The sequence below is a fragment of the Culex pipiens genome, chromosome 3, assembly GCF_016801865.2.
Source record: "Culex pipiens pallens isolate TS chromosome 3, TS_CPP_V2, whole genome shotgun sequence".
Classification (NCBI taxonomy): Eukaryota; Metazoa; Arthropoda; class Insecta; order Diptera; family Culicidae; genus Culex; species Culex pipiens.
The window spans coordinates 38,678,919-38,698,973 of record NC_068939.1 but is presented as its reverse complement, the minus strand read 5'-3'; the positions used below and the strand labels follow the sequence as shown (position 1 = coordinate 38,698,973).

The window sequence follows — 20,055 nt, the reverse complement described above, 5'->3', positions numbered from 1 at the left end:
TTGTTGATTTAATTGAATCGTCTTAAAGTAATTAAAAGTGTCATCTTCCACACGGACGGGGGGCGAGTTTCGTGCGAGCAAATTGAAGCAATTAGTGGAGGTGTCCCTCCCGGGAGTTGTCCGAAAATTATTCTTGGCAAAAAAATGTTGAGGGAATCACCAGCTTTAATGTCCAAAGTATTCCCACATACTCGGTGGGATCATAATCCGCCACAATCCTCATATTTATAAACATTTTTATGTGGAAGGCAATCGTAAAAGGGACGAATCGACAAAACCGATTACGGAATTGTTTCGCAAACATTTGCGATTGCCAAGGACGGCGGAAATACTTGACCAGCTGAAGAGACACTTTATTGGTCCTTTCACTTTTATCAAATCTTTCTTCTTTTGTGGGATGTTATCTTTATTGACTGTGAAATCCTATGAATTGTGGCGATATTCTTCGGAATTCAGACAGTTGAATTGTATTTTTAATTATTTTGGTTGTAAATGTAGCCGATCTAACGGAACAACAGCGTGTGAAGTTTGATATATCGCATGATATGGTTTCTTCCGTGTTTCGAAAGTGTCTTATTTCCGGATTGGTCAGGATGGGTCAGAAAACAACGGCATTACCGTAAATTGCAATATCTTTCAATTTCATGAAGTTTGATATGTCGCATGATAAGGTTTCTGCCATACTCGAGAAGTTTCCCCAAGCGGCCATCGGTAACCGGTTCTGCAGTGACCGGAATGAGTCATGGAACAACGGCATGTCAATATACTGTCATATCCTTTAATTTCATGACGTTTGTTATGCCACGCGATGGGGTGACATCAAAATTGTTCAATTTGCCACTCTACGGATATCCGAGAATCGGTTCCAGGTTAACCGGTTCTGGCCGACATGACTCGCTAGTTTTGCCATAAGCGAAATTGTGCCGTGTATGCGTAATATATATTTAAAAAACGTTACTTAATCCACCTTTAGGTAGTTGGTGCCTTCCTCACATTCATAAAGTCAATACATTCAGTAAAAATATCAACATTCCCTTAACATGTTTAACAAATCAACTTTATTACTAATTTCTTTTGATAGGGTTCGCAGACCTTCAATATTTCTGGCTCATCGGCAAAGTCTGATAAAAAAAACCTATCCAACGATAGTTCGCATTTCATTTGAAAGGTCTTTTGATTATCTAACTAACGTTGGGTCGCATGATGGACCCGGACATCATTTTTACTAAAATATCTGAGATCCGGCCTCCAAAAAGTGTATAAATAACACTTAAGTGCTAATAACTTTTGATAGGGTTTTCAGATCCTTGATGTTTTAGGCTCATTTGAAAGGTCTTTCGATTATCTAACTAACTATGGGTCGCATGATGGACCCGGACATCATTTTCGTTGAAATATCTGAGATCCGGCCTCCAAAAAGTGTATAAATAACACTTAAGTGCTAATAACTTTTGATAGGGTTGTCAGATCTTCAATGTTTTGGGCTCATTGGAATGGTCTTTTAAATACCTTTCTGAAAATGTATAACATGATAGGATTTCTTGCAAAAACCACCCTTTTTACAATCTTCCGGACATACGCCAAAATCGTTTTTTTAGCATAACTTTTGAAGTACTTTACTAAACTTCATAATTTTCAATAGGGACTTATGGGACCCCAAGACAAATCGAATAAGACTAAAACGGTCCAAATCGGTTAAGCCAGTGCTGAGATAATCGAGTGCATATTTTTTGGTGCACAGACCCACATCCCTACACACACACAGACATTTGCTCAGAATTTGATTCTGAGTCGATAGGTATACGTGAAGGTGGGTCTACAAGGTCGAATTAAGAAGTTCATTTTCCGAGTGATTTTATAGCCTTTCCTCAGTAAGGTGAGGAAGGCAAAAATAACATTTTGGACGTTCCGGTTTGCCAGAACCGAACCTGAATATTTGTCGAGTAACGGAAAATGGCAGAGTTTTAAAAACTTTTTTGATGTTTTTTTCGATGAAAAATACGTTTTTTCAGAATTCTGAGTACCGTAAACCGGGGTGACTTTGATAGGATTTCGATTTGTTTTTAGAATATTTTCCAACAGGTAAGGTTTTTCTCAAGATTATTATTTTTAAAACATGTACTGGGGTAGACCACACAAAGTCCATGCACTATTTCGGAAAAAAAGTTTTTTCAATAATGTTTAGAAAAATAGTTACGTTAAAAATTCTTAGTTTTAATTCCGGGGTGACTTTGATAGTCATAGTTTTTCTTGTTAAAATCATATTTAAGATGTTCAAACTTTATTTATACGCTAAATGTACCATCACTGTAGTAGCTGATATAGTTTTTAAGAAAAAAAATCAATGTTTATATTTAGTTAACTAAGTGTATAAACTTTTTAGCAAAATACATATAAATTTTAGGTAAAATTGTTAAAAAGTCGGAATTTTGCCTGAAATTTGTTAAAACTAGTTTTGTTTGTAAAATTATCGATTTATATTGCATTTTATACTGAATTCGAAGCACGAATCACAAGTTTTCACATTTTACATGAAATTTGTTCAACTGAAATTGCCTTTTAATTTGGAGATTTTTTTAATTGTGTTTCAAAAACACATATTATTTATTATTTACAAACTTTTTTAACCTTCTCCTAGTGGAAAATTGTCCAAAGAATCCGAAAATGCATTCCGTTTTCCGATTAAAAATCATGTTCATTGAGAAAATCAAGACACTTTGAGAAGTTTAAAATAATGACTTTCATCAACATTTTCTTAACTATAGTTAACTAACTTTTTAAACTTGTCAAAATTTTATGAAAAGTTCTTCTTGAGGTACTTTGAACACTTCTCTACCACGGTCAGTATGTTTCTAAACCATTCCTTACGTATTTTAATTGTACTCTTCATTTTGCGAAAAAATCGCAAACCTATCAAAGTCACCCCGGCTATCAAAGTCACCCCGTTTTACGGTACGCCATCAAATCGGGCGTCTAATTTTACATAAAAGTCCCTTTGACACCAAATTTCTATCTTATCACCGTTTCAGGCTGCAAATTGAGCATGAGCATGAGCATGAGCATGAGCATGGTTGACTGCCAATGAGCTGCTACTCCGTTATTGACAGATCAGCTGAAGTTAAACAATGAATCAAAAATGATCAGTGGGAGCCAACCATCCGTTCACTGTTTAACCTCTGAAGATCCCTACTTTATTAGTCAATACCGGCGCCCTCCCAAGAAGCCTGCAGTTCAACGAAAGGGAGGAATGTTAGTCCGATAGTTGAAGTTGCAGACTCATCAAGCACATAGTTTTTCGCTATATACTTGTTGATACCGCTTGAGACCGTTGAATCCACAGCATCTCCTTCAAGCATCACGTGATTAATATTTTTTTGGGTTAGTAGGATAAGGTATTGGCTTTTCGATGCCTCCCGAGCTATGATGCTATTGGGAGGACTTTCATAACAGACCCGTCGGCGAGCCTTCCGAGCAACGATGCTATGGGAAGGTCTTTCTGGTTAACACAAAAACTCACTCACACACAGTTATTTTGCTCCACTATTAACTCAACGATCCAAATTGTCAGTGCGTCTTTCATTCATTATATAGAAATGGCAAAAAATAAAACCTTATTCGAAAAATTTAAACACAATCCACCCGACGCCGTGCCTTCCGATCAACGATGATATAGGAAGGGCTTAGAAAGAAGGGCACAAAAGAAATCACTTTTCACTCCGAATATTTTTTACGACCACGCGCTCCCTTTGCCAATTATGCACTGATGACGCTGCATTTTCAGAGGGCAATCTTCTCCTCGCAGCACACAATACACGACAAAAATGCGAAACAAAAGGCAAATACCAAAAAAAAAATCACTTTTCACTCCGAATATTTTTTTACGACCACGCGCTCCCTTTGTCAATTATGCACTGATAACGCTGCATTTTCAGAGGGCAATCTTCTCCTCGCAGCACACAATACACGACAAAAATGCGAAACAAAAGGCAAACAACAAAAAAAAATCACTTTTCACTCCGAATATGTTTACGACCACGCGCTCCCTTTGCCAATTATGCACTCTTATCACCGTTTCAGGCTGCAAATTATTGAAAAACACCTCTTTTTTCGCATGTTCAAAATTTTAAGGGGTCGTACCGCCCCTCCGTCACGAGGTATCAAAAAACGGACCTCGGATTCGTGATCAGGGACAAAAGTTACCCCTTCACGCAAATCGAAGAGGGGTCGGGGCAACTGCTGTGTGAGTTGGCGGAGAATTACCCAGCTACTTTTAGGTATAAATTTTCAATTCATTTTAGAATTTTTGAGTTTTAAAAATAATTCTTGAAAAAACCACCTCTGAAACTTTGAAAATCGGGCAATTTTGTTTCTGATAAACAGGATCACAAAAAATTTGCATTGATGAAAATGATATTTTCAACTGATGATACTTAGGAAACTATTTGTCCGATTTTCAGCGTTAAAAATTGAAACTTTTATCAAATTTTCTGATTTGTTTAATAAAAATAATTCAAAAATTTTATAATGGTCTAAAATATGAAATCACGAAAACTTGCTATTTTTAAATCTATTCAAAAGTTAAGCTTGATTTTAAAATTTAGAAATAATTTTTATTGAATAGATCAACAATTTTTGCAAAATATTCATGAAGATTAGACAAATAGTTTCCCGAATATCGGTTGTTGAAAATTACAGGTTAAATGTCACTTAGAAAAACTCATTTTCATCGTTTCAAATTCTATGTGAGGCTGTATCTCAGACACTGTCCAATTTTCAAAAAAGAAGTAGAGTAGAAAATTTTCTCAGCTTTTCGAAATAAAAATCAGAGGTGCTTTTTTCAAGAAGTATATAAAAAATGCAAACAACAAAACAATATCGAAAATAAATACCTAAAAATTGCTATACAAAGAAAAAAAAAGTGTGAATTTACTCGACACGGAAAAGATGAATCACATGTAAACTCAGTTTATGTAAACTTGAGATTCGATGTAAACGGTTGAATTACACATAAAATCATGTTTTCAAAGTACTTTTCGATTGACTGGACAAAAAATGTTAAAAATCATTTTTCAAAGCAATTCGACTTTGAAAAACATTTAAAAAAAAATTTGTCCGCATATTTTCAAAAAAAAACTATTATTCAAAAATCATGTAATGTCTTCTAAAAAACACCAAATCCTTTACCGTAAAGCGGGGTGACTTTGATAGGATTTAATTTTTTTTTGGAATATTTTCCAATAGGTAAGGTTTTTTTTCAAGATTATTATTTTTAAAACATGTACTTGTACACACAAAGTCCATGCACTATTTTGGAAAAAAAAGTTTTTTCAATAGTGTTTAGAAAAAAAGTTACGTTAAAAATTCTTAGTTTAAATTCCGGGGTGACTTTGACAGTAATAGTTTTTTTTTTTTGTTAAAATCATATTTAAGATGATCAAACTTTATTTGTACGTCGAATTTAGCATCACTAAAGCAGCTGATATAGCTGTTAAGGAAAAAAAATCAATGTTTATATTTAGTTAACTAAGTTTATTAGCTTTTAAAACAAAATACATCTAAATTTAGGTAAAAATAATAAAAAGTCGGAATTTTGCCTGAAATTTGTTAAAACTAGTTTTGTTTATAAAATTATCGATATATATTGCATTTATACTGAATCCGAAGCACGACTCACAAGTTTTCACATTTTACATGAAATTTGTTAAACTGAAATTGCCTATAAATTTGGAAATTTTTATTAATTGTGTTTCAAAACACATATCATTTAATATTTAAAGACTTATTTAACCTGTTAAAATTGTCCAAAGAATCCTAAAATGTATTCCATTTTCCGATTCAAAATCATGTTCATTGAGAAAATCATGACACTTTAAGAAGTTTAAAATAATGACTTTCATCAACATTTTCTTAACTATAGTTAACTTACTTTAAAAAACTTTTCAAACTTTTATGAAAAGTTCTTCTTGAGGTACTTTGAACATTCTCAACCACGGTCAGTATGACAGTACTCAGTACTCTTCATTTTGCGAAAAAATCGCAAGCCTGTCAAAGTCACCCCGGCTATCAAAGTCACCCCGTTTTACCGTTTTACGGTACTTTTTATGACTAAAAATTGAATACAGTCCAAACTCGATTATTCGAAGGCCTCGAAAAAATTTCACTTCGGATAATCGAAGCTTCAGATAATCGAGTCTGGACTGAAAGTATTTTTTATGTTTTCTAAAACATATAAAAAAATCGAAATTAAACATAATACTTGTTTAATGTTTAGTCGTGAAAAAAAAAACAAAAAAAATTGATTTCGTGTACTTATTTTTCCTCGAAAAGTCCTCAACATTCCCTGCAACTTTGTCCAAGACATCAAATCGATCAGAAAATCCCTTCACATGGTAAAGAGTTTCATACATTAACATACCAGTTTTGTATGACCAGCCCCTAAAACTAGGAATGCAAAATGACTTCTTTTGACATAGGGAATGAATAAAAAAAATCCATGAGTTTCAACCAAATAAAAAAAATTACAACGAAAAGTCGATTTGCGAAATCGTAGAGATCCTCAGGTAACAACCATATTACGAGACTAAAATATTTTAAAAGATTGGGAAAATTCACGGAAACATTACCACAATCTAGAATAAATTATGTATAAATAATAACATGATGTAAAAAATAATAACAATATGTTGATAATTTTCCACATAAAACAATTTATTATTTATATTGGAAAAAAATAACTTTAGAAACATACACAATCAGAGAAAACAAAAAAAAATAATGGTGAAGTTTTTCGTTCAACAAGAGATGCTCAAAATTTAAAAAAATAAATGTTTTTGGCAGCAACAAATTTGCAACATTTTAACTAGCAGGATTGGTTTTCAAATATGCAATGGAAAATAGAACCAAATTGAAACCAATTCGTCAAGTTCGCCAGAATGCAAGATCCTGTTACTAGCTGGAAAGGATTACATCTTCATGCGAGGACCATCATCTAACATAATCCTTGTTTTGATATTTCGATAGTGTGCATCCCCTCGAAATTATCCTTTCGACTTTTCGAAATTATCCTTTCGACTTTTTTGTGTGTAAAATTACATCTTTTTCTGTGTAATTTTACATGTTCCATTTAAATTGAGGGAAAATTACTGTTTTTTAACTGTGTGCACTCACTAATTGGATTATAAATTCAACAAATAAAGGTTAATGTAGCACACACGGACGCCACTTTTGCAGTTGGAGTGTGTGAATCTTTACCGCACTCGCGTATGCAGTTCGACGAAAACGATACCGACGCCCTTCCGGGGACACTGTGAAATATTTGCACCAAGAATCGGTAGGACCACATTTGAATTGCATTGAAATCCGTGCAAAATTTGCACAGTGCCTCAAAACTTCATGAATGGACGGAAACTGCGCACCTGCCAACCTTTTGTGCGTTGCCAAAACATCTGAAAAGAGCGTATACAGAGAGGGAAGCGGAATGCACTGTACACGTAAGCGCATCATGTAGAATTTGCCCGATAAGAGGGATTACTGTTATAACTTTTAATTGGTTTTACGTATTTCGTTCGACAGTCGGCTCGTCAAGAGGCACGACTGATGGAATCAAGATGATGCACATAAAGGTGGGAATATTTGGAATTGAACAAAACTTGACTTCAAGTTTGGCGATTTTTTGAAGATAAATGTTATGTTTGGAAGAATTAATAAAAAAAAATAATCAGGTATTTTCATTAAATCACAAATGAAAATTTGACAAGAAAAATAAGTCCACCTTTTCAAAGCGTCTTGAAACAAACAGAAGGCTACTTCGGTTAAGTCACAAGTAAAAACCCCTCATGTGCCCAAGCAAAAGTCAGTTTGCATAATCGTAGTAAAGGATTTTCATTGACATGTTTAAACGTAAGCTATCAAATTGGCCCTATTAAACATTCTTTGGAAGGAGAACCCGGACCAAAGAGATTTTTTAGTTTTTGAGATACTTTGACAGCTTACGTGACTAATCTTTTGTAGGTAGGAATTCGTTTCAATTGAGTTCAAATAAAAATAATCCGCTTCTTTTTTGTTTTCTTGTTAGTTAATTTTGTAATATTGGAAGAAACTAAATAAATTTGAAAACAGTACCTACTTTTCCCACTGCACATTATGAAGTCCTGTTGCCAGAGCATAACCAAATCTTCCAGTTTGAGTAATCCCGAACGAGTTCTGGAAACATAATCATGCCCATGCTCCATCATCATCGGTTCTCGTTTTGAACAGGCTACGGGTGCTGGGTTTTTAAGCTTTACCAAAACATCCGTTGCTGCCGTTAATAGCAGGTACCTACCGACAAATCGGCTCACGTGTCCGGATGCTGATTCTGTGGCTAGCAGGGATCGATCACGTAACATAGCGGTTACGTAACACAAACCAGGTTTCAGGTTCTATTTTGGAAAAGACTGCGTTTCAAAACACAGAACGAGTGTGATAGGTACGCGCTAATCACGTTTTAATCTTCTAAACAGCACGTGTGGATACACGTGTTCACTGGTACAGGTTGCGATTAGAATCCACGTTGGTAACATTCTCTGAGTTTCTTTACAGAAAATTCAAAGAACAAAATCTACGAAACACAAAAAAAAAGCTAAAACTCCACCAAAACAACAGTCTTCCCGCAGGTAAAGATCAGACATCGCTTCCCCGTGAAGCTCCCGGAACAATATTTTTCAAATATTGATAAACGAACCATTAAAAAACACTCTCAGCCACGAAAACACAACATGATTCCGCACTTTGCAGTGGGAGATTTAAAAAAAAACTGCTCCACGACGACGAACAGAGAAAATATGTTCACAAACACTCTTTTAGAGCTTCCCACGTGAATGAAAACATGCACACACACAAGGTTACCCAAACAGGCACATCAAAATATGATTCCTTCCGTGATTGATCGGTGAACGACGACGACGAGGACCGTCCGGTTACTGGGGCAACGACGGTATTTTCCGGTTTATAAAATATAGATATTTTACTCGCACAAGACCTCATTCCACGGACAATTTTCAAACGCAATATCTCCCCTGTTGAACGAAGATATCGAAGACTTTGTGCGTGTTTTTCCCAGCTTCCTGGTTTCAAACCAGGCTCTTTGAACCTGTGAGCGTCCAGGAAATTTAAAATGGTCACAATGTGTTGCAAACACACTTTACCCAGAATTTCTTTGTATGGAATTGCAAAGTGGCTTCTAAATGTAGGCAATCTATGTTTATCCAGACTTACACAATCAAAAGTTGTGTAAATTTGAATGGAGCTACACTTGAATAGCGGTGAATTTACACATTGTGTTTTTTTTTACTGTGTACATTAAAGAAATTGCGTTACTATGTATGCTACATAATTTTGTCAGAGGTTTACGATAGAATTTTGCAATATGGCTTTCTATGCAAACATCAACAAGCAAAACGGATCCCAACAAAGTTTAATTCGGAACTTCAACGTTGATACACAGCAAAAGTGGAAGAATTAATTTAAGTTTCTCTGATCAATAATTTTTATGAATTTTGAAAATCAAAAAATCGAAAGGTGAAATTTGATTAGAGCAGTTCTCCAGGATTTCGGTCATTCGATTTTTTTTGTATTTTTTAATCCGAATGAAACTTTTTTGGTGCCTTCGGTATGCCCAAAGAAGCCATTTTGCATCATTAGTTTGTCCATATAATTTTCCTTACAAATTTGGCAGCTGTCCATACAAAAATGATGTATAAAAATTCAAAAATCTGTATCTTTTGAAGGAATTTTCCGATCGATTTGGTGTCTTCGGCAAAGTTGCAGGTATGGATACGGACTACACTGGAAAAAAATTATACACGGTAAAAAAAATTTGGTGATTTTTTTATTTAAATTTTTATTACTAAAACTTGATTTGCAAAAAAACACCATTTTTAATTTTTTTTATTTTTTGATATTTTTTAGAGGACATAAAATGCCAACTTTTCAGAAATTTCCAGGTTGTGCAAAAAATCATTGACCGAGTTATGCATTTTTTTATCAATACTGATTTTTTCAAAAAATCGAAATTTTGGTCGCAAAAATTTTTCAACTTCATTTTTCGATGTAAAATCAAATTTGCAATTAAAAAGTATTCTAGTGAAATTTTGATAAAGTGCACCGTTTTCAAGTTAAATCCATATTTAGGTGACTTTTTTGAAAATAGTCGCAGTTTTTCATTTTTTAAAATTAGTGCACATGTTTGCCCACTTTTGAAAAAAAATATTTTTGAAAAGCTGAGAAAATTCTCTATATTTTGCTTCTTCGGACTTTGTTGATACGACCTTTAGTTGCTGAGATATTGCAATGCAAAGGTTTAAAAACAGGAAAATTGATGTTTTCTAAGTCTCACCCAAACAACCCACCATTTTTCAATGTCGATATCTCAGCAACTAATGGTCCGATTTTCAATGTTAAAATATGAAACACTTGTGAAATTTTCCGATCTTTTCGAAAACAATGTTTTCAAAATTTTCAAATCAAGACTAACATTTCAAAAGGGCCAAACATTCAATATTACGCCCTTTTAAAATGTTAGTCTTGATTTGAAAATTTTGAAAATATTGTTTTCGAAAAGATCGGAAAATTTCACAAATGTTTCATATTTTAACATTGAAAATCGGACCATTAGTTGCTGAGATATCGACATTGAAAAATGGTAGGTTGTTTGGGTGAGACTTAGAAAACATCAATTTTCCTGTTTTTAAACCTTTGCATTGCAATATCTCAGCAACTAAAGGTCGTATCAACAAAGTCCGAAGAAGCAAAATATAGAGAATTTTCTCAGCTCTTCAAAAATATTTTTTTCAAAAGTGGGCAAACATGTGCACTAATTTAAAAAAATGAAAAACTGCGACTATTTTCAAAAAAGTCACCTAAATATGGATTTAACTTGAAAACGGTGCACTTTATCAAAATTTCACTAGAATACTTTTTGATTGCAAATTTGATTTTACATCGAAAAATGAAGTTGAAAAATTTTTGCGACCAAAATTTCGATTTTTTGAAAAAATCAGTATTGAATAAAAAAAATCATAACTCGGTCAATGATTTTTTGCACAACCTGAAAATTTCTGAAAAGTTGGCATTTTATGTCCTCTAAAACATATCAAAAAATAAAAAAAAATTAAAAATAGTGTTTTTCTTGCAAATTAAGTTTTAGTGATAAAAAGTTAAATAAAAAAATCACCAAATTTTTTTTACCGTGTATAATTTTTTTCCAGTGTAGTCAATATCCATACCTACAACTTTGCCGAAGACACCAAATCGATTAGAAAATTCCTTCAAAAGATACAGATTTTTGAATTTTCACACATCATTTTTGTATGGACAGCTGCCAAATTTGTAAGGAAAATTATATGGACAAACTAATGATGCAAAATGGCTTCTTTGGCAATACCGAAGGCACCAAAAAAGTTTCAGTCGGATTAAAAAATACAAAAATTAAAATTGAAGAAAAAAGACCGATTTCGTAGAGAATTGCTCATTATAAGGCTGGTACAAATTGAATTTGGAAAATGTAGGTTAATATTCGAAAATCTGCAGCTTTTGACGAAATTTTTTGATCGATTTAGTGTCTTCGGCAAAATTTTAGGTGTTGATTAGGACTATTCAGAAAAAAAATAGTTTCAGGTAGGTAGGTAGATAGCCAATTTTTAAATTAACTTTTTCCACAAAAGAATAAATTTCATAAAATCTATATTTAATGTAAAATCAAATTTTCAATCGAAAAATACTCAACACATTTTTTGATAAGAAAAACATTGTTTTCAAGAAATACCAACTTGAAGTTTAATTTTAACTGAAAAAACCCGTTTTTAGATTTTATAAAATGTGTCCATGATTGTCACCTAAAAAAAACATTTTTCAATAAAATGGCCTAAGAGACATTGAAGATTGGACCTCAAGAAAAACAAGAAAATTTTGAGAAAAGACTAACATTTGAAACAGGCGTAATAATGAATGTTTTATTGGAAATTTTCTGAACTTTTCAGAATGGAAAATCATGGACAGTATTTTATATAATTAAAACGGGATTTTTTTTCAGTTAAAACTAAACATTAAGTGGTTATATCTTGAAAACGGGTAATTTTTATCGAAAAATCTGTAGAGTATTTTTCGTTTGCAAATTTGATTAGAATTGGCTTAAACAACTAAATAAAAACAAAAAAACTAAATAAAATAAATGCATCTAAAAGTACTGAAATAAATTCAGAAAAAACAAGATAAGTCAGTTAAAAAAAACACGATTTGAAATACCTGTGCAAAAAGCAAGTTTGATCCATTCTTCATTTTCCATATATTTTTTTTTTTGCCTTTTTGACAGGTTGCTCAAACGAAACGATAACAACATTTTTACCTAGGTATTTGAAAATGTGGGTTTTATAGAAAACCTAGATGTGTGAGTATCAAAAGATCGGAAATTGTATGCCCTTTCCGATTGCACATAGGTTGACCTGTGAATCGTGGACCGGTTCGAATGCCGGCGGATTTTCCGACGACATATTCCCGGGTTGGTACGAAATTTCATCGGAAAATCAATTCAATTGATACAAAGACCCCCAAAACGGTGTTATATTCACTCCAAAACGTTTATTTGGCAACTCTATGGAGCAATTCCAGCTCAAATCAGGAATTTTTCTGGTACTTTTGTACACGACCCTCTCCGATTACAATGAGACTATGTAGACATGTTATCCTAGGCCTATATAAGCCATTTTTGTGTATATGGAGCCAATTGTACTCGAAAATGACATTTGAGAAGGGCGTAAGTTATTTTGATATTTTTGTATTCTGTAATTTAAAAATGACTGTATCTCGAAGGCATTGCATCGTACCAAAAAGTGGTCAAAGACAAACTTGTAGGAAATTGGACGGGCTTTCTGAAAAAAAATGCACTGAAAGAAAAATACACGCCACTTCTATGGGATTTTTCAATTTTTATGTTTAAAAGTTAAATTTTAAGGTGAAGTCACGATTTTTTTTCGTTCAAAATTTTTGAGGAAATAGACTCACGAAAAATGCAGAATGGTATGTCTCTCCTAAAAAAATACAAAAATCATTTGCTAAAATTGTTTTTTTAAAAGTGGTCTATACGTCAAAATTTTCAAAAACCGATCATACAGCGGTTTTAAAAATAAAAATGTTGAAAAAACTGCTTTTTTGGTGGTTTTTTTGCATTTTCTATATGACAGACTTGATTTTTCAGTCTCGACAATATTTTTACCGGAAAGCTAGTCCAATTTCCCATAAGTTTGCATTTGACAGCTTTTCAATTTGACTCGTTATAATATAATTTACTATCCAGATTTCTACCACACTGAAAAAAATATTCTGTTTTCAGTTATGAGCAATGTAATTAGCTTATATCTGTAAGCCCATGCATCCAATCGAAAAGCTGTCAAAGGCAAACTTATGGAAAATTGGACAAGCTTTCCGGTAAAAATATTGTCGAGACTGAAAAATCAAGTCTGTCATATAGAAAATGCAAAAAACCACCAAAAAAGCAGTTTTTTCAACATCTTTATTTTTAAAACTAACTTAATCCACCTATGTGGTTGGTGCCTTCCTCATTCTTTTCCAATAATGGGTGATATGTGATATGATGGGTTTGCACACAAATTTCGTCTAATTTCGTTAAGTTCCGGAATCCAAAAAACACACATATCACTCAAGGGCTCATAAGTGGTATCATAAGTGGTCATAGCTTGAGACAGGGTTGCCAGATCTTCAATGTTTAAGACTCGTTGGAAAGGTCTTTCGATTACCTTACCAACGATGGGTCGGATGATGGATCCGGACATTGTTTACATACATTTAAGTGAGATCCGGCTACAAAAAAGTACATAAATATCACTTAAGTGGTCAGAACTCGAGACAGGACTGACAGATCTTCAATGTTTTAGATTCGTTGGAAGGGTCTTTCGATTACCTTACCAACGATGGGTCGGATGATGGATCCGGACATTGTTTACATACATTTAATTGAGATCCGGCTACAAAAAAAGTACATAAATATCACTTAAGTAGCCAGAACTCTAGACAGGGTTGCCAGATCTTCAATGTTTTGGACTCGTTGGAAAGGTCTTTTGATTACCTTACCAAAGATGTATAGCATGACGTGTTTGGTTCAGTTTACTACCTTTTATTCAACTTCCGAAAATATGCGAAAACACATTTTTATACATAACTTTTGAACTACTTATCGAAACTTCAAACAATTCAATAGCACCGTATGGGACCCTAAACCAAGTCGAATGCGACTGGTTTGGTCAAAATCGGTTCAGCCAGTGCTGAGAAAACTGAGTGACATTATTGGTCACATACACACACACATACACACAGACATTTGTTCAGTTTTCGATTCTGAGTCGATATGTATACATCAAGGTGGGTTTTCGAGCTTTCAACAAAAAGTTCAATTTTAGAGCAGGATTATACCGTAGTGAGGAAGGCAAAATACATTGAAATTTCTATCATTTTTTATACTTTTTTTTAATTAGGTCCTTTTTGGTACTGAAATCATGAGATTTGTTCAACGATAATTTTTCTAAGGATCAACACTTCCAGATTTAAGTAAAGAAATAGTAAACATTATAATAATCGATATATTTAACATATTTAATAATTTTTTCAAAATTAGTTGCAATTTTTTTTTATATTTTTTGTCAGTTTCAAATACACCTTGACTTTTTGTACTTATTAATAAACAAAAGTGATAAACAAAATGCGCATGTTGAGTTCCAAGTAAAAGATTGTTATAATCGTTGATTATTTGATGGAAGAGTTATAAAGCTTATGATTTTTTTTCCGATTAACAAAAATAGTGATCATTATTTTTAATCTTTTTATGTACCTCGCAACTTTTTTTGAAAAATGATTTGACTTAAAACCTCCAAGACATTCGCTATCGGGATAAAATATGACTGTGTGTGTACTTTTTCTAGAGAGAACTGAATTAAATTTGGTCAAATTTAATTAAAAGGTTATATAGGAAAAAAAAATAATCAATTGAATATGTCTGACTACAAAACCAATATTGTGTATTAATTTTTGAGTTATGATACTACATACTTGGGTAAGAGAGGATTAACAGGTTATCATTCAGTCATCATAGTGAAATAACACAATTAGAGCTTTCCAATCACAACACAACAAAAACATAATGTTATCTGATAAATTTCTTGAATAATAATAAATAATTTCAATGCAGTGCATGCGTCTTTAAAAAACAATTAAAAATAGAAGAAGTTTTGTGAATTAACCTGCATTATAATAAATACTGAACAATAAAAACAACATATTTTTTGTTGAATTTTAGATAACTCCGACTCCGACTTCGACTCCGGGTTATCAGAAGTTTTCGGCTCCGACTCCGACTCCGACTCCAGCTCATAAAATCCAGCTCCGACTCCACAGCCCTGCTTTGCATGATTTATTTTCAAAAATGTTTGATAAACTTTACAGTAATTTGCTAAGTTGTGAGTTTATAAAACCGAATACAAAAATATTTTAAATACACAAAAAAATCACCGTCCTTCAACCACAGCTACCAAACTTACTACCGGTCGTCAGTCCACCAAACCAAGCCTGTAACGCTTCGCTGCAGTTACGCGTGCGGGTGTTTCATTATTTCGTCGAAGTTTTTTTGCTGTCCACACAAAAAAAAAAAAAAACACCTAAAACTAATAACCCGGTCAACGCAGATAACAACCGTTTCGTTGACTGAACTGAAACGTCGGCCAGCCCGGATGTCATTTCGCGTGCCAAGAGACCTCCAAAAAATGCTTACCCATGCTTTGGCAGCGAATAATTACGTTACACAGACCGAGGCACACCTCTCGGGTCTTCCTTTTAAACTGTATAAATTGGTGTTTTTTTCCACCCTGTTGAGTGAAACAAAAATCGCTCAATTTTGAAGGCCAGTAATCGTTAAGGAAAAAGGAAGCATCGGATGGTTTGACAACGGCGAAGCAGCAGCGATTCGTACAAGGTTGAAGTTTATAGTTATGGTTTCGCTCTCCAATTCACTACAAATCATGGTGGCGCACTTAAAAAAAAATCGTTGGCTGAGTCAGTTCCAGTCGAGTGGGAAACTAATCAAACGTGCTGCTCTTCGGGTGGGATTGGCTGGGTGTGAACCCGCGAAACTGCCCCCCAATCTGGACGAAACTGAAGGGGCAGATGGTTTGCAAGCGAGAGCTAGAACTTCTGGATGCTGCAAGATCCAGTTCTTAAGACAAGCTGACGTCTAAATAAGGAGCACAAAGCTTGGAGGCAAAAGAAGAGTCGTAATTAAATTCTTGTTTTTGTCTGAGTTTGTTCTTTAGACATTTAGAACAAGACTTGATTGCGATATCCAATCTTAGGGAGATGTCGGGCAAAGATGGAAAACTTGATCTTCTTTGACGAAACAGTGAGATCAGTGGGATCTACGCAAATTGACAAAAATGACTGATCTTTTCAAATTGTTGAAATATTAGACGCAAAAAACTTCATTTTTCTATGTAAAATCGAAATTGCAATCAAAAAGTACTTGAGTGAAATTTTGATAAAGTTAAACTGCAGTTCTTTTTAAACTTTGGTCTTTTGAAAAAACCGTTTCAAGATGGCATGATTTATGTTAAAAATATAATTTATTGAATTTAAAAAAAATAGGATTAAATTTGTTTTTGAGAATTGGAAATGCAATTTCAAATATTTCAATGCTAATAAAAATTTATCTCAAAAGTAAATGATAGTCTGGGTGCTGAATAGTGGTTCGCAAAACGGCCCCAATTTTGAACTGTCAAAGTGGAACCAATTTACTGTTCGCCAAAAGTAGAGAGTATTGTTATCGATCATTAAAAATTGTGTGTGTGTGTTTTTTATGTTTCACGAATGAAAAATGCGTGGCTTTTGAGGATGTCAAGAAATGTTAAGAAAATTTAAGGCGAGATCGTTTTTTTTAATTATGGTTGGAAGTTTTTTATGGAGTCGATGCGGTTGAATCCATCCAGAAGCCGTCTTTATTGTTTGATTCTATTTTAAAATCTACTGGTTTAGTGAATATCTTCTCTGTTTGTTGGATCATGAAGAGCAGAGAATTTATCCATGATTTCGCAGAATGACACTCTCGCCGCAGTTTTTTTGTCACCCGTAAAAAAAGAATAACCTCTTCAAACCGATCGAAACTTGAAAACACACACAATTTTCCAGCAAAAAATGACAAAAACTAGACAAAATAAAACACATACTACTGATTATAAAACAGCTCATTTACCAGTAAGAAAAAAGTCATGCTTGTGCTTGAACAGCCTCCTACTTTGTAGATGTAAACAAAGTGGGATCATTCGAAAATCACGTAACGCTTTCTTTCTATTTATCACCCAGATGATTGTCTAAACAAAATGAAAAAAAAAATCATTGTACAACTGATTGTACACTAAAGTATAATCAGAATACGACTTTGAGCATTTCAAATTGCATAATTTGTAAAATATTACCAAAAGTCTACATAGTTTAGAGATCCAAATAGTTTAGAGATTTTTGAAAAAAAAAAAAAACCCCTTTTTCCGATGAAGCTTTAGCGTTTATAGACTTTATCGATTAAATCAGAATGTACACAGAAAAAAATAATGTAAATTTGGAAGCTTTAATTTTGGAAGGATGAATATTACCTCTTCTATGATGTAATATTACCTCAATTTAGACTGAAAAAGTGACATTACACCAGAAAAGTGGTAAAATTTCACATTTCCAGAGGTAAAATTACACCTTTTTTCTGACATAAAAGATGTACCCCTTCCCAGATGCAATATTACCATGATTTTTTTTTTGTGTAGAAAAGAGTTTACAGAATATTTTCTTCAAATAAAACATCAGCATTAGTTCAATTCTTGCAGAAATAAAAGCAATTAAAAAATATTTTTCCAGCAACCTAGATTTAAGTTTGGATGCCATTCAATTACTCGAATGTTTAGGTCGAGTAGAAATCTTGACAAAGAAACCATCAAGACCTATGGTTTCCAAGGGCATCTTCTCGTTTTCAGTTTTAATTTGTTTTATCATATAATTTATAAAAGTCCAATGTGAAATAACTTATAAAATCACACGATTCTTCAAAAACCACTTTTTATCCAAACTTTGAAAAAGAGCGAAAGAGCCGTTCAAAAGAACGGTTCTTTTTAATGAGGGAACGAAAATGAGCGGCTCCTTAAAAAGAGCGATTTTGTCCACCTCTGTGTAAATTTGGAATGTTGAATATTACCTCTTTTCTGATGTAATTTTACCTCAATTTAGGCTGAAAAAGTGACATCACAACGGAATAGTGGTAAAATTATACATTTTCAGAGGTAAAATTACACATTTTTTCAGACGTTAAAGATGTACCCCTTTCCAGAAGTAATTTTACCATTTTTTTTTCTGCGAAATTTTTAGTTTTGGGACGGCATATCACAAATTTACGCAAAACTTTATAAAACATGAAATTATTAACATTTTGATTTTTTTTTATTTGTGATACTTTTTGTTTCAAAAATTTAAAATCAGGCTTGAAATTATAGCATGGAATGTACAGATTTTAGAAAGGTATCAAGCACATAGATGAATTTATTTGTATTGTTTTAGTTTGTGATGCTTTGTTTGTTTTTAATAAACTGTATTTATTTCTAGTTTCAAATTTTAGTCAATATCCATTCAAAAGAATTCAATAGTGCACATTAAAAACTTGTGAAAATTTGGATGGTGTAATTTTGGAAGGATGAATTTTACCTCTTCAATAGAGCGTCCAATTTCCCGGTGTTACAAAATTCACGGGAAACGGGAAATTTTCAAAAAAAATCCCGGGAAATCCCGGGAAATTTTAAATTTTTCGAAAATTGATCTGTTCCTGGTTCTGATTATTATTTTGCAACAAAATTGTATAGAATAGCAATAGCAATGGTTAACATAAGTGTGAGGATCAATTGATGCCATGACCTTGACAGTGAGTAAAATGCATCCATGCTCCAAAACCATAAAATTGCTTTTAAGTTTGTCTCTGTGACCATGAGAGATTATAAGAGAGAGTAAAAAAATATTGATAACTAGGCAGAAATGAAAACAAATAATGCAGAAAATTTGTTTCTCATGGCAAATATATTTTCCAGAGCAAATCCTTCTGGTTTGAGCTCATGAATAAATAGATAAGTAGGGCTAGTGATTTTCCACGGCAAAAAAAATCGAAATTACGCGGTATGCCAATTACAAAAAAAAATGAAATTTCACGGCAATGTCACGATACTCTGGAAACTGCTCAAGATAAACATAAAAATGTATTCTTTTAGCAAAAATATTAACAAAAAAGTGTCTTTAAAGTTAGCCCCCTCACACAAATTATTGATTTGAAAAAAAGAGTATTGGATTAATCTTGAGAAATTTTGACGAATTTCCGTCAGTTGAATTCTAGATTTTTTTATTATGTCTTACAAACAAATGTAAACATTGAGTGTATGCCGCTTACTCCAATAAACATTGACATAAGGTGTGAAAGGGATACACTCAATGTTAACATTTGTTTATATGACCTAATAAAAAAGTCAAGAATTTATGATTCAGCTGTTTTGATTTTATTGCGATTTTATAAAATTAATTTGCTTAAATACCTCCAAAACGAAGCACGTCCTAAATAGAGCGTCCAATTTCCCGTCCCGGAATTTCCCGAAAAAAAATATTTTCCGTTTCCCGGGAAATTTGTAAATTTCCCGGGAATTCCCGAAATTCAAGCAGAAGTATACATTTTCTTAAATTTTTGGAACCTTTTTTTTGAAAATGCTCTGAAAAATAATAAATGAACAAACTCAACATGATTTTGTTCCATTAAATGTATTGTTTGGTTTATATATAATTAATCAGATTATCAGAAATTCTGATATCAGAATTATTTCTGATAATATTAATTTTTGAAGCAACTGGGAATAGATCTTGCTTAATGAGTATTGAATTATTACAATTAGGTAAGTTTTTAACAGATTGATGTTATTTCATCAAAACAATATTAACTCCTTACCTCCA

General features: G+C 33.1%; 1 protein-coding gene across 1 annotated transcript in view; it reads right to left on the bottom strand.

Moving 5' to 3' along the window:
- LOC120425689 (protein roadkill-like) overlaps positions 1-20,055 on the bottom strand; it is a 180,973-nt gene that overhangs the window by 132,379 nt on the left and 28,539 nt on the right. The gene's annotated exons all lie outside the window — the stretch shown is intronic.